General features: G+C 36.9%; 1 pseudogene; it reads left to right on the top strand.

The window, feature by feature from the left end:
* The first annotated feature begins 11,272 nt into the window (after positions 1 to 11,272).
* Positions 11,273 to 13,067, top strand: LOC107819321 (premnaspirodiene oxygenase-like; annotated as a pseudogene).
* The last annotated feature ends 2,826 nt before the right edge of the window (positions 13,068 to 15,893 follow it).

Consider the following 15,893-nt stretch of genomic DNA (forward strand, 5'->3'; position numbering starts at 1 on the left):
TCCACAATAACCATGTAGCAAATAAGACACAACTCCTAATACCTCAAGCTAAGGTTAGACCAAACACTTACCTCGCATTGCAACCAATTTAAAATTCCAACAAGCCTTTGCCTCGCGAATTCGTGCCCGAAATTCTCAAATCTAGTCATAAACAATTCGATTCAGTCAATAAAAATTATAGGATTTAATTCCGTATGAAATTCTACATTTTCCATTAAAAATCCGAAATTGCACTAAAAATTTGCCCGTGGAGCCCACGTCTCGGAACCCCCATTGTTTTCTCTGAAAATATCCCAAAAATCGCCTCTCCCCGAGCTCCATTTTGCTAAAAATGTTAAGAAGTTACATTCTGTCAAGAATGTTTTCGGGGGTACTGTTCACGCGTTTTTTACTGTTCACGGGGACTGTTCATGGCTACTGTTCACGGGGTACTATTCATGGGTACTGTTCACGGGTACTGTTTCTGCAATTTTCCTAAGTCCGAAATCACTCCGAGACACCTCCGAAATACTCCCGAGCCCTCGGGGCTCCTAACCAAACACATACACCAACTCAACAACATCTTACGAACTTAACCGTACGATCAAATCGCCAAAATAACGTTATATACCACGAATTAATCTTTAAAATCCAAGCATTCTTTCAAATTTCATAAAACATCAAATTTTCCATTTTTGAGTCTGAAACACGTCAAACGACGTTTGTTTTCAACCAAACTTTACAGAAAGTGCTTAAATCATATATAAGACTTGTACCGGGCGCCGGAACCAAAATACGGTCCCGATACCATCACTTTCTAATCAAATTTCATTTCCATTTTCCTTGAATATTTTTCAGAAAATAATTTTACTCAAAAATTCATTTCTCGGGCCTGGGACCTCAGAATTCGATTCCGGGTATACGCCCAAGTCCCATATTTTCCTACGGATCTCCCGGGACCGTCAAATAACGGGTCCTGGTCCGTTTACCCAAAATGTTGACCGAAGTCAACTCAATTGAGTTTTAAAGCTCTAGTTCACAATTTAATCCATTTTTCACATTAAAACCTTCCGAAAAATTATACGGACTGCACACGCAAGTCGAGGAATTTTTGATACCGCTTTTCAAGGTCTTAAAAATACCGAGATGATTATTTAATTTAAAGATGATATTTTGGGTCATCACATTCTCCACCTCTAAAACAAACGTTCGTCCTCGAACGTACTAACAATTATTCTGAGGTTTCCAAATTAATGATTTTACTTTTACACATATACTCGCGGTTGATCCCACATTACCTCATTCGACATAAATCGGACAATACCATTTCAATTGAGATTATTTCCTTTATCCATGTTTGTAAACTTTGAAACAAATTTCTTACACTCCAATTATTTCCAGAAAGGTCCAATTTTCACGTCAACACACGATATTAGTCCCGACTGACTATAGTAACACGTGCCTATGCACCCATTAACTACGGGGTATTACATTCTCCCCGACTTTGGGTCATTCGTCCTCAAATGAGAAGTAGAGTCTGTCCTCCAACACATAATGTAACTTATCTCTTTCTTTGCACATCTCAATATCCCAAATTGTTTTCTAACTCCCCAATTTTGCAGAAATTTTGGCAGAGCCTCCCCTGTAATTGGGCCTATCCACCTGTCAGAGTAACACCAAAACAACTCCTAACAACATGTCCACAATCCAACAATGCACCACAAAGTATATATCAATAACACTAATCTCCGCATTACAAGCATGCCATTATCACAATGATATCTTGACATAAAACACATCATATGTATGACCATAACCACATATGTGGTCTTAATGTTTGTTCATAATAGATTACAACATCACCAATTAACCTCATGTTAACAAAATTTCGTTTCAAACCTCCAGATTACTAACAACAAGGCATGGGGATCTTATAATTACTTACCCGAAGTAACGAGCCATAATTTAACGCCACCTGGGCTCTCACCTTATAGGCTAAAACTGAATAGTTACAATAGAATTTTGGCAAATTATGCACAGAAATATTCATACAAGAGTTTTCAAATAAGCCTAATAGGCATGACTCCCTACAAGTGCTACAACACAAATTTTAATTTCACAAAAGGAGAATTTAAACACATAAAATTTTCACCACCGGGACCTCGTCCTTATATAACATCCACCGCAGCTTGTAGCCCGGTTTAAATATTTCATATCATATAAAAATGTGAGGATCTCATCCTCAACTCTGAATCACAAGTATTTTGCACATTGTGCCAACTAAAATTTTCCATTTCCTTTCTTCCTTCTTTCAAATAATTTCGGTTAAACAAAATCACAACATACAATGATCCCTCTTACCGGTAGGGAATATAATTTACAATGGAAATCAATTATTTAGAATTTAAATCAAACTCATCGAATTGATTAACAAGAGTCACTTTTAGCCTCACAACTATTTTTAGTGACCAACACATAATGATAGTCATAGCTATCTCCATATAATCTCCCAACATGAGTATTCACATATGTAGATTTAAGAATTATGAAGCTCACTCATAAATGGAGCACAATAGGAGAACTTTCCTCGATGCTCAAAACCGAATCAAGTTAAGGAAATTTTGACTTTATAATAATTCAAGACAATACTTATAATGATACCGTCTGGTGTAGCAACCTCAGCCATACCATAGAAAATATATCAACGGATTAGGTCTCCACCTCTAGGAGTCTCACCTCCACCTCTAATATCCTGACCTCTACCTATGGTTGGTCATGTAAGTGGAGTAGTAACTGCAATGGGGCACGTAGCCTAAGTGCTTTGACGAAATATGTCTCTCCCAAGTCTAGGATAATTTCTCAAGATGTTCCTAGTATCACCATTTTCATAACAACCCATCCGCAGTTCAACTGCTCATACTAAGTCTGTACCGGATAACTTAAATAACCATTGCAGAAAATTTCATGCCACTGGTACATTAATAGATGATTGTCCCACGCGAGTGTTGTGATTAACTTAAGCACTACGAGTATACTGAATATGTTTTCATGACCTCGCTGATACTGAAATGTAGAATTATTAAGGACGCGGGAATATCTCAAGTCTCATCATCATCCCATTCAAATCTCAGCTCTTGATCATATACATGTTTTGAAAAACCTTTCAATACCACATAAATACATCTCAGGCCAAAATTGGTATAACACATGACCCCGCAAATTGTTCGTTGATAGTGGACTCCCCTCACTTGGCACGAAGCCATAGGTCACAATATCCGATAATCCACAATATTTGACCTTCACAACTCAAATAAATCAACCAGACGTCAAGGTGCATTGAACCCCAACATGATTCATTAGGTGATCTCTTGATACATCTACATCTTCCGTCGGAGCCACAAATGGTCTAGTAAATACATTATCTTTCCACTACCTCTACCTGTCATCTGAAACACAGCACAATCAACCCCATCGCTTTCGACTATTCTCACATTCTGCAATATTTCATAGCAGCGGTCAAGATAATCCCTTGGGTCCTCAAAAGATGCACCGCTAAAAGTGGTAGCGAAGAGCTTGGTGAAACCTATCCAAAATCCACAAAGCCTCCGAATACGTAGTTGTTCTATCCGGTTTGTGCTATTGTTCAGCTGAAAAAGCGGTACATGACTTTGACATTCGTGAAAGGACAAGAGTAGAGGTTTCAATTTAGCAATGAGAGAACAAAATCGCACGATAGAGAAGAATGGAAGTGAAACTTTTCCTAACTCTGTAGCTTCTGGGGGATAAATACAGACGTCTCCGTACCGATCCCTCAGACTCTACTAAGCTTTTCTGTGAATTGTGACACCTATGTAACCTAGAGCTCTGATACCAGCTTGTCACGACCCGAATTTCACACCCTCGAGAGTCGTGATGGCGCCTACTGGTGAAAGCTAGGCAAGCCAAATTATCCTAATTACTTAACCTTTTCCAGTTTAAACTATTATCAGTGATGAGTAGATATCATGCAAATAGCGAAAATAATTAAGCGGAAGACAAAACCTGATAACTTATCTTAATACAAAACTGCGGAAGTCTAAATACAACTCTACCCAGAATTTGGTGTCAAACTTCACAGATGGTCTAAGAATACTACATACAAAGTCTGAAAGATAAAATGAACACTGTTTCTGAAATTAATAAAGGAAACAGGATAAAGGAAAGAATAGGAGGTGACGCAAAGGCCCGCGGACATCTGCAAGACTACCTCGTGTCGCCTGTGTGGGCTGAAGACAGCACCCTCACTGCGGTCCAAGCACTCCGGTATCAGTATCTGCACACAGTGCAGAGTGTAGTATCAGCACAACCGACCCCATGTGCTGGTAAGTGCCTAGCCTAACCTCGGCAAAGTAGTGACGAGGCTAGGACCAGACTACCAAATAAACCTGTGCAATATAGCATACAAAAATAATAGGAAGCAGATAACAATGATGGAAACAATGATCAACCAGTGATATAAAGAGCATGCAACAAGAACACCATAAATGTTTCTCAACAAATAATAGATACAAGTGCAATCAATTTATCAAGTCCTTCAAATATAAATCTTTCGCCTATAAATCCTTCAAGTAATAATCTCTAAGATAATATGCTTTTCAATGAATATATTTCCTTTAAATAAATATCTTTCCTTTAAATAAATATCTTTCAAATAAGCATCTTTCGAATATAATTCTTTCTAGTAAAGGTCACTTTGTGACGCCTCATTCACTTAACATAAAGTAGAGTACAACTTCCAACCCAATTAGGAAATCAACAAGAAAAGATGAAGTTATTTTTAGAAATAATTTGATAAAGAAGATACCCTTTTCAATTACAGTACAATATCAAATGAATCATTACCTTTAATATGAGAAATCAATAAATCAAAACATAGTAGAAATTCCTTTTTAGGTAAAGTACAACCTCAAACGGTTTAAGGAAAATTTAGTTGAGAAATGAAATGAGTTAAAAATATAACAATTGTTGAAATTTGGAGTATTGACCATAGACAAAAGGGTAAAAACAGAATATTAAGAGAATTATAAAGGAATCAAAATCCAACCACTAACAAGAGTAAGGAAAACAAAGGCAGATTTCACTTTCTTTTAACGTCTTGTTGCAGGCGTGCAACCCTATCCCATTTCATGTATCTCGTGGCAGGCGTGCCACCCGCTCCCATTTCATGTATCTCGTGGTAGGCGTACCACCCGCTCCCATTTCATTATATCTTGTGGTAGGCGTACCACCCGCTCCCATTTCATTATATATTGTGGTAGGCGTACCACCCGCTCCCATTTCATTATATCTTGTGGTAGGCGTACCACCCGCTCCCATTTCATTATATCTTGTAGTAGGCGTACCACCCGCTCCCATTTTATTATATCTTGTGGTAGGCGTACCACCCGCTCCCATTCCATTATATCTTATGGTAGGCGTACCACCCGCTCCCATTCCATTATATCTTGTGGTAGGCGTACCACCCGCTCCCAGTTACAAGCCAACAATAACCACAAGGAATCCTGGCAAGGGAACAATAGCAATATAATAACTTCCCGGCAAGGGAACAATGATATTTCAACAACATCCCGACAAGGGAACAATACTATCAAAACAAACATCCCGGCAAGGGAACAATAATATCAAACAAACATCCCGACAAGGGAACAATGGTGATGATAACATATGAAGCGCAATAAACCACAACAGAGTCATAACAATTATAATACAAGACTCACGGACATGCTTGACACCAACGTATAGATACTCGTCACCATGCCTATACGTCGTACTCCACAATTAACATGTAGCAAATAAGACACAACTCCTAATCCCTCAAGCTAAGGTTAGACCAAACACTTACCTCGCTTTGCAACCAATTCAAAATTTCAACAAGCCTTTGCCTCGCGAATTCGTACCCGAAATTCTCAAATCTAGTCATAAACAATTCGATTCAGTCAATAAAAATTATAGGAATTAATTCCATATGAAATTCTACATTTTCCATTAAAAATCCGAAATTGCACTAACAATTCGCCCGTGGGGCCCACGTCTCGGAACCCCCGTTGTTTTCTCTGAAAATATCCCAAAAATCGCCTCTCCCCGAGCTCCATTTTGCTAAAAATGGAGTTACATTCTGTCCAGAATGTTTTCGGGGGGTACTGTTCACGCGGTTTTTACTGTTCACGGGGACTGTTCATGGCTACTGTTCACGGGGTACTATTCATGGGGTACTATTCATGGGTACTGTTCACGGGTACTGTTTCTGCAATTTTCCTAAGTCCAAAATCACTCCGAGACACCTCCGAAACACTCCCGAGCCCTCAGGGCTCCTAACCAAACACATACACTAACTCAACAACATCCTACGAACTTAACCGTACGATCAAATCACCAAAATAACGTCATATACCACGAATTAAGCTTTAAAATCCAAGAATTCTTTCAAATTTCATAAAACATCAAATTTTCCATTTTTGAGTCCGAAACACGTCAAACGACGTCCGTTTTCAACCAAACTTTATAGAAAGCGCTTAAACCATATATAAGAACTGTACCGGGCACCGGAACCAAAATACGGTCCCGATACCATCACTTTCTAATCAAATTTCATTTCCATTTTCCTTAAATATTTTCAGAAAATAATTTTACTCAAAAATTCATTTCTCGGGCCTGGGACCTCGGAATTCGATTCCGGGCATACGCTAAAGTCCCATATTTTCTACGGATCTCCCGGGACCGTCAAATCATGGGTCCGGGTCCGTTTACCCAAAATGTTGACCAAAGTCAACTCAATTAAGTTTTAATATACCGCTTTTCAAGGTCTTAAAAATACCGAGATGATTATTTAATTTAAAGATGACATTTTGGGTCATCACATTTATCTATAAATCAAAACTATCTTTTAATTCAAATTCCATATATATAAATATATATATTTGTATTTAACTAAAATAGTCAAATATAGAATAAAGTTATCATATACTATTGACATTTATTAGCTTGCCACTTGGCTTAACCATAATGTCAATTATATATGGTAACTTTCTTGCTTTAATATATATATATATATATAGATTTAATTTAAATTTAAATTTTAGAACTTTATCTATAAATTCAAAATTAACAATCAAATTGATAATGATTACTAACCATCCTACAAAAATATGTCAGATCAAATTTTTGTATAATTTCTACAAAATACTATGCCGAGGTAAAACAGAAGAGGTTAAGTATTTGCAACCATGACTGACATTACGCATATTCAATTGTGAATATTATTAACAATATAAACAAAAAGAACACATAATCATAAGCGATAATTTTTAAACAAATGAGTCGTATATGATTCTGTGATGATAAAAAAAAAAAGTTTTGTACGATTTGGTTTAATCATGCACACTTTTGATATAATAACATGCAAAAGTTTTTAGTTTATTTTTTATAATAAAAAATAAATACCGCTAAAAGGACGATATAGTTTGCAAAAAGGAAACGTGATAATAATTTTTAACATGTATGCCGAGGTAAAACAGAAGAGGTTAAGTATTTGCAACCATGACTGACATTACGCATATTCAATTGTGAAGAATATTAACAATATAAACAAACAAACAACAACAACAATCCAGTATAATTCTACAGGTGGGGTCTGGGGAGGGTTATATGTATGCAGACCTTACCCCTACCCCGAGGGACAGAGAGGATGTTTGAAGGAGAGAATGGGGTGAAAAAAGGGAAGAAGAGACGATACATCAGTACAATCAATAGACTCATACTAAAATAACATAAAATAACATAAAATACATAACATAACATAAAATAACAAAATAACAACAATATAAGAAATATAGGAAATACGGAAAAGATGGAAGGTATACTAATATCCAATAGATAAATCCCTGCATCAGTAACTGATCAGTAGCATCCTAAGATTAACTCCTAACTGGCTAGTCTCACTCTAGTGCGATGAAGGAATATCCTTAACTTCCGTCTATCCTACAACTTTAATGGTCGACCTCCACAATTCCCTGTCAAGGGCCATGTCCTCAGTAATCCTAAGACGCGTCATGTCCTGCATGATCACCTCTCCCCAATACTTCTTAGGTCTCCCTCTACCTCTCTTCGTGCCCACCACAGCCAGTCGCTCACACCTTCTCACCGGTGCATCAGTGCTCCTCCTCTGAATGTGCCCGAACCATCTAAGTCTTGCTTCCCGCATCTTGTCCTCCATGGGGGCCACACCCACCTTTTCTCGAATATCTGCATTCCTAATCTTATCCATCCTTGTATGCTCGCACATCCACCTCAACATCCTCATCTCTGCTACTTTCATCTTCTGGCGTGAGTTCTTAACCGGCCAACACTCAGTCCCATACAACATGGCAGACCTAACCACTGCTCTATAAAACTTACCTTTTAGTAACAGTGACACTTTCTTGTCACACAGGACTCCCCTATACGGTGTGTGACATCCTCGTCGATCTCGCCGATCCCCTGGATAACTGACTCAAGGTACTTGAAACTACCCCTCTTAGGGATGACTTGAGAGTCAAGCCTCACTTCCATTCCCGCTTCCGTCGGCTCGGCCCCAAATTTGCACTCGAGGTATTCCGTCTTCGTCCTGCTCAACCTAAAACCTTTAGACTCAAGGGAATGTCTCCAAACCTCTAGCCTCTCGTTGACGTCGCGTCGTGTCCCGTCAATTAGGACTATGTTATCAGCAAATAGCATGCACCATGACACCTTCCCTTGAATATGATGCGTTGTGGCATCCATCACCAGGGCAAATAGGAAAGGGCTGAACGCAGACCCTTGGTGCAACCCCATAACAACCGGAAAGTGCTCGGAGTCGCCTCCTACTGTCCTAACCCGAGTCTTAGCTCCATCATATATGTCTTTAATCACCCTAATGTAGGCTACCGGGACCCCTTTAACCTCTAAGCAGCTTCATAAGACTTCCCTAGGAACCCTGTAGTACGCTTTCTCTAGATCGATAAACACCATGTGGAGATCCTTCTTCTTATCCCTGTATTGTTCCACCATTCTCCTAATAAGGTGGATAACTTCTGTGGTAGATCGCCCCGGCATGAACCCGAACTGGTTGTCTGAAATAGACACCGTCCTTCGCATTCTCATCTCTACCACTCTCTCCCAGACTTTCATGGTATGACTCAGTAATTTGATACCTCTATAGTTGTTACAGCTCTGGATATCACCTTTGTTCTTATACAACGAAACCATTGTACTCCACCTCCACTCTTCAGGCATCCTATTAGTCTTGAATATAATATTAAACAATCCAATAAGTCATTCCAACCCTGCGCTACCCACGTAATGATAAGCGATAATTTTTAAACAAATGAGTCGTATATGATTCTGTGATGATAAAAAAAAAAAAGTTTTGTACGATTTGTTTTAATCATGCACACTTTTGATATAATAACATGCAAAAGTTTTTAGTTTATTTTTTTAAAAAAATAAATACCGCTAAAAGGACGATACCGTTTGCAAAAAGGAGATGTGAAAAAGCAGAGCCAGTTGGAGATATTTATAGGAGCCCATAAATGGTAGTCAACTACCATTCAAGCATGTTAAAAAAAAAAATCGATGTCTAACTTAACAGCATGTGTCAGCTTGTTTTGCCATGCATATTCTTGAAATGTGTGAGGATTTCCTTTATAATAATGGCATTGTCAGAAGTTTTTCTAATAGAATAATACTATTAAAGATTCTAGATTTAAAAAACAAAAAAAAAAAAAAAAAAAGGAGGAAAAATCCTCTTTATTGTGGCACAATTGCTTATTATGCATTCCTTATACTGGAACATTTTGAAGACTTCTGTGGATTAGAGGAGAATGCACCAAAACTAAATGAAAGGTGCAAGCAGAAAATTTGTTTTGTTTTAGATATTCATGCATCAAATAAAAACGTAATTACAGTTATATCTCTTTGGACATCAAATAAAATTAGAAGAAAGGTGCAAGGAGGAATATTATCTCTTTGGACATCAAAATATGGAATAATCTTTTTTTTTTCTTTCTTTGGAACCCAGAAAAACCTGCAGCTGCTATAGCCTCTGCCTTTCGGGTGATCATTCTGTACACATTGGGTAAATCCACCACTGTGTAATAGTCTATAAACCACACAGAAAATGTAAATCGAACTAGGCAAGCCTGTGCAGTAGGCTCTACCCAAAAAGCATTGAGGGGGGATCGATCATAAATCATTTGTATGGATGACCACCCTCCAAACCAATTAGATCACCAGCTTTGTGACATTTTAATCGGGTCGATGACGAGCTTGTGTTGGCTCGTTTTTATTTGTTTCCACGTTCCGAGCAATGCCTTTAGGGGATTTCCATTTATAGGTACATTGAATTTAAGAGAAAAAATTTCAAAATATAACATAAAGGATAATTTTGTTTGAGTTAACCCTATGAAGAATTTGATTAAAAAACTATACTAAAATAGAGTTGTAAGATATTACGTTAATCACATTATCACAATGGGACACTAACTTTAACTTAGACGTAAAAATGATACAACACTTAAATTTCATGATAAATTGATTGGTAATTAAAACTGTAATAGTCAGTAGTTTAAATTGAGGATTATTGGTTTCAAATGCGATTGAATTAAAAGTGTTAGTATATAAACTAACTTAAACTAATTTTAGAACACTAAATTGAACTTTTTTGACCCAAAAGTAAATCAACAACAAAATAAAAAGTATCGATTTGTATTATACCCGCTATAGTTATGAATTTTAAAGTTAAAACTTATAATTTCTTTATGTTAAGCATAAAATAAGAGTAAGTTATAACATTCCGACTAAAAATACAATTATATTGAATAAAGAACCAAAAATTTACAATTTACTAAATTAATATTTTAAATTTTACGTTGATATCAAATTCCGATAAGGAAGGAATCTAAAGAATGAATTTTATTTTCATAACAACAAATTACATGATCAATTGAGCTAGTCGAGTCCGGTTACCTTAATCCAAGCTCAGTCGATTCGAGTTGAGTCCCGATGCTCTCTTGAACGAGTCTAGCCAAGTCGCTAAACTACAAACGAGCCAAGCTGAGCTCTGAGCAGACTCAACTATTGGCTAAGCCTATCTAAGTTTGTCCTTTCATCATGAGTTTAGTTGGTTTTCAATTGATAACCAACACGTTTGAAGAATGCTTTTCTTGCCAAATCAAAAACCTATAAAAAGGAGCATATTCAAGAACTGTTTTAACAAAATAACCCTCCCTTCCATATCAAAATGCAGTTCTTCAACTTGGTTTCCATTTTTCTTTTTTTATCTTCTCTCTTGTTATTTAGGAAATGGAGGAATTCCAACAGCCAAACCAAAAGATTGCCTCCAGGTCCATGGAAACTACCTTTATTTGGAAGCATGTTTCATATGCTAGGTGGACTTCCACATCATGTCCTAAGAAATTTAGCCAAAAAATATGGACCCATCATGCACCTTCAATTAGGTGAAATGTCTATAGTTGTAGTTACTTCTCGTGAGATGGCAAAAGAAGTACTAAAAACTCATGACCTCGCTTTTGCATCTAGGCCTAAACTTGTGGCCGTTGAGATTGGCTGCTAAAATTTGTGTCTTGGAATTGCTTAGTGCGAAAAATGTCCGATCATTCAGTTCGATCCGACGTGATGAAGTTTGTCATCTTATTGAATTTATTCGATCATCACCTGGTGAGCCAGTTAATGTAACAAAAAGGATATATTTATTGACAAGCTCTATAATATTGAGATCAGCGTTTGGAAAAGTAATCAAGGAGCAAGACGAATGTATACGACTAATCAAAGAAGTTTCAGGATTAGTAGGAGGGTTTGATGTAGCTGACGTATTCCCTTCACTGAAGTTTCTTCATGTGCTTAGTGGAAAGAAGGGTAAAATGATGTATCTCCACCATAAGATAGATGCTATTGTTGAGAATGTCATCAATGAGCACAAGCAAAATCTTGCAACTGGCAAGATAAATGGTGAATTAGGAGATGAAGATATAATTGATATACTGCTAAGACTTATGAAGGAAGAAGGCCTTAAATTTCCAATCACCACCGACAACATCAAGGCCACTATTATTGCAAGTACTATATATAATGCATTATTCTTCCCTCATTATCATTCACGCGTGCATGCACTTGCATTCTTAAATTAACTAATCATTTTTGGAACTTAGAGAGTTGATATAGTCTCAAGTAGGACTTCTAAACTTGTTTTCATAATGAAATTTACGCATTAAAATAGTTATGTCAACCACCATAACTTAGTAGTTTAGGTTAATGTAATAATAGCTATATATCATGTTTTGAAAATAATTTTGGCCTTCAAGTTATAAGAAATTTAAATATTTTAGTTGACATTGATGAAAAGATTATAAATATAAAGCATTCACAAGATATATCAAACTTGCTCATAAACGCAGGACTTGTTTGCCGGTGGAACAGAAACTTCATCATCAATAATTACTTGGGCTATGGTAGAAATGATGAAGAATCCAAGTGTACTCATCAAAGCTCAAGCTGAGGTAAAAGATGCCTTTAAAGGTAAAGAAACTTTCGATGAAACTGATGCAGAGGAGTTGAAATACCTAAAGTTAGTTATTAAAGAAACTTTTAGACTCCATCCTTCACTTCCACTCTTGATCCCAAGAGAATGTCGGGAAGAAACAAACATAAACGACTACACTATTCCTTTGAAAACCACAATCATGGTTAATGTTTGGGCAATGGGAAGAGATCCAAAATATTGGGTTGATGCAGAGAGCTTTCAGCCCGAGAGATTTGAGCATAGCACTATGGATTTTGTTGGTAATAATTTTGAATATCTTCCCTTTGGTAGTGGTAGAAGGATTTGCCCTGGAATATTATTTGGTTTAGCTAATATTTATTTACCACTGGCTCAATTGTTATACCACTTTGATTGGAGTCTTCCTGCAGGAATCAATCCAAGTGACTTAGACTTAACTGAATCGGCTGGCTTAGCTGTTCTTAGAAAGAGTGACCTTTACTTGATTGCAACTCCTTATCCAACTTCGTCAGAGTAATTTGGTGCTTTATGTTTTTACTAATTTATAATGCATCTTTCTTATCTATAGGAAATGTATCATGACAGTTTTACATAGAGAATTTCAAATAAATAGTTTTCCTTGTTAAATTTTGGAATGTAATGAGTGGGGTTTGTAGCATACTCAATTTACTTACATCCCCTTATAAGGAGTTTCTTTTTTCGTCTTCTTTAGCCGGGAATTTTTCAGAAATGACCTCACTACTCTATCGGGATAGGGATAATATCTGCATACTCACTACACTTCTCAGATCCCACTTATGAGATTTTACTGAACAGTTGTTGTTATTATTGTTTCCCCTTATATGTAGTATAAACTAATATATCGTTATATTACATTATGTTCATCTTTTATCTTAAAATGAGTTTTCGAAAGTTGTATTATTTTCATTCAAGGCCAAATACAAACATCACCTCAAAGTTAGCACCAATTTTTATTTGAACACTTCACGTACGGTGATCAAGTAAAACATTCAATTAAAAATGCCACGCGACGTTTGATTAATTAATCTATTTTTTTTTTTTAGAAAACAAAAAGGAAACAAAACACATTTGTGAAAGTGTTCTTCCCTCCCATCACTTTCTTTCCCAGACCATCCTCGCCCTCCCCCAACCCCCTATCCCCAACAAAGTCGATCAACTTCTTAATCCACTAGTTTTAGAGCGCCAAATTAATATATAAAATCAAAGCCTCCGAACAAGAAAATGAGGAAGTTGAATGTGGATGCAAGTAGATGTTAAGTCTTGACGACTTGAACTTTCTTTTACTTCACTGTCTACTTCGAGAAGATTTGAAACAAAAAATCAGGTTAGATAATGTGCCGATAGACGATATTGATAAAGCTAAGAGAATGATAGATCTGTTATCAAGCTTCTATTCTCCAAATACTCTTCAATTCCTTACTCTATTGTACATAAGAGATGTTATCTAATAATTAAAGGCTTGGTGGCTCATAGTCAATTATGATCATGAATTGCTGCTTTACTTTGTTAATATAATCTTCAGAATTTAGTTATTTTTTCAGTAAAAGGATAAAAAAATAGTTTGTTCATGTTGTGAAAAAGTATAATTTGATAATGTTGTTTCAAATGCCCTGATAACTGAGAAAGAATGAAGTTTTTTTTTGGTGGGGGAAATGTTGCATAGATGCGGTGATCAGTGCATGGTAGAATGATAGTTGAAAAGTAGTGAAATGGAGAAGATCAGTATCTAGTAACAATAAAGAGATCTGAAATCACACAATTTCAATAAACATGATCATGAATTGCTGCTTTACTTTGTTAATATAATCTTCAGAATTTAGTTATTTTTTCAGTAAAAGGATAAAAAAATAGTTTGTTCATGTTGTGAAAAAGTATAATTTGATAATGTTGTTTCAAATGCCCTGATAACTGAGAAAGAATGAAGTTTTTTTTTGGTGGGGGAAATGTTGCATAGATGCGGTGATCAGTGCATGGTAGAATGATAGTTGAAAAGTAGTGAAATGGAGAAGATCAGTATCTAGTAACAATAAAGAGATCTGAAATCACACAATTTCAACTATCTTCTAGGAGCTAAAATTAAAGTGAAAAACCGATCTGGATACAACTGACAGATCATTACTACAATGCAATTAATGGAACATATTCTATTCATCATGCCCATCATAGGCAAAACTTTCAAAAGTACCTTCTTCGCCTTCCTTATAAATTACATCACGGACCTTCCTGTCCTCATAACTCTTCTGCCTACTCTATGTTGTCCGAAGATAATCCTGGATCAACTTCACCTTATCTAAGGCATCACGAACCAAGTGCATATCTAACATCCTAGCCTCACCGAACTCAAACCAACCAATAGAAGAATGATACTGCCTACCGTATAAAGCCTCATACAGTACCATCTAATTATTGGACAAGTAGCTGTTATTGTAGGCAAATTTCGCCAATGATAGAAAAAGGTCCTATTGGCCTCAAAATTCAATAACACAGACCCTCAACATATCCTCGAAAGATCAGGATAGTCCACTCGGACTGGCCATCCATCTAGGGTGAAATGTAGTGCTGAGCTCCACTTGCGTGCCCAACTCTCGCTAAACAGATATCCAAAATTGCGAAGTAAACTAAGTGATATGATCCGAAATAATAGAAATGGACACACCATACAACCGAACAATCTCTTTAATGTAGATTTGAGCCAACTGCTCTGAAGTGTAAGAAGTTATCTCAGGAATAAAATGTCACGACCCTGGTTCGGCCTCCGTGAACCATCGTGACGGCACCTAGTCTCGACGACTAGGTAAGCCTAACTTTGCAGAAGATAACCAAACTTGCAGAAGTAAAACAATTTAAAAACAGATATAAAGCAATAACAGTGTGTAAATGTACTACTCGGCATACACCACGTTTAACTCTCAACACCAAACATAAATCCAAGATACGGAAACCCATGATCACAAGCTAAGAAAGAAATACTACATAGCTCTAACTCCGAAATTTCTAATAGAGAACAGAAAAGTATAGAAGGGCTAAATACTACAGGCAAGAATAGAAAGGGACTCCTTCGTCTGCGGACGCGGCAGATGTACCTCGGAGTCTCTACGCAGTCGCCTCTCTCAACGACAGTAGGCCTGATCAGCGGTACCTAGATCTGCACATGAAAAACATGCGCATAAGGGGCATGAGTACACCACAACGGTACTCAGTAAGTGCCAAGCCTAACCTCGGTTGGGTAGTGACGAGGAAGGTCAGGGCCCTACTGAGATTAAATACAATATAAGGGTTAACAATGTGGAATAAAACAGTATAGATAAGTGCAATAGTAAGA

Source organism: Nicotiana tabacum, chromosome 22 (genome assembly GCF_000715075.1).
Source record: "Nicotiana tabacum cultivar K326 chromosome 22, ASM71507v2, whole genome shotgun sequence".
Classification (NCBI taxonomy): domain Eukaryota; kingdom Viridiplantae; phylum Streptophyta; class Magnoliopsida; order Solanales; family Solanaceae; genus Nicotiana; species Nicotiana tabacum.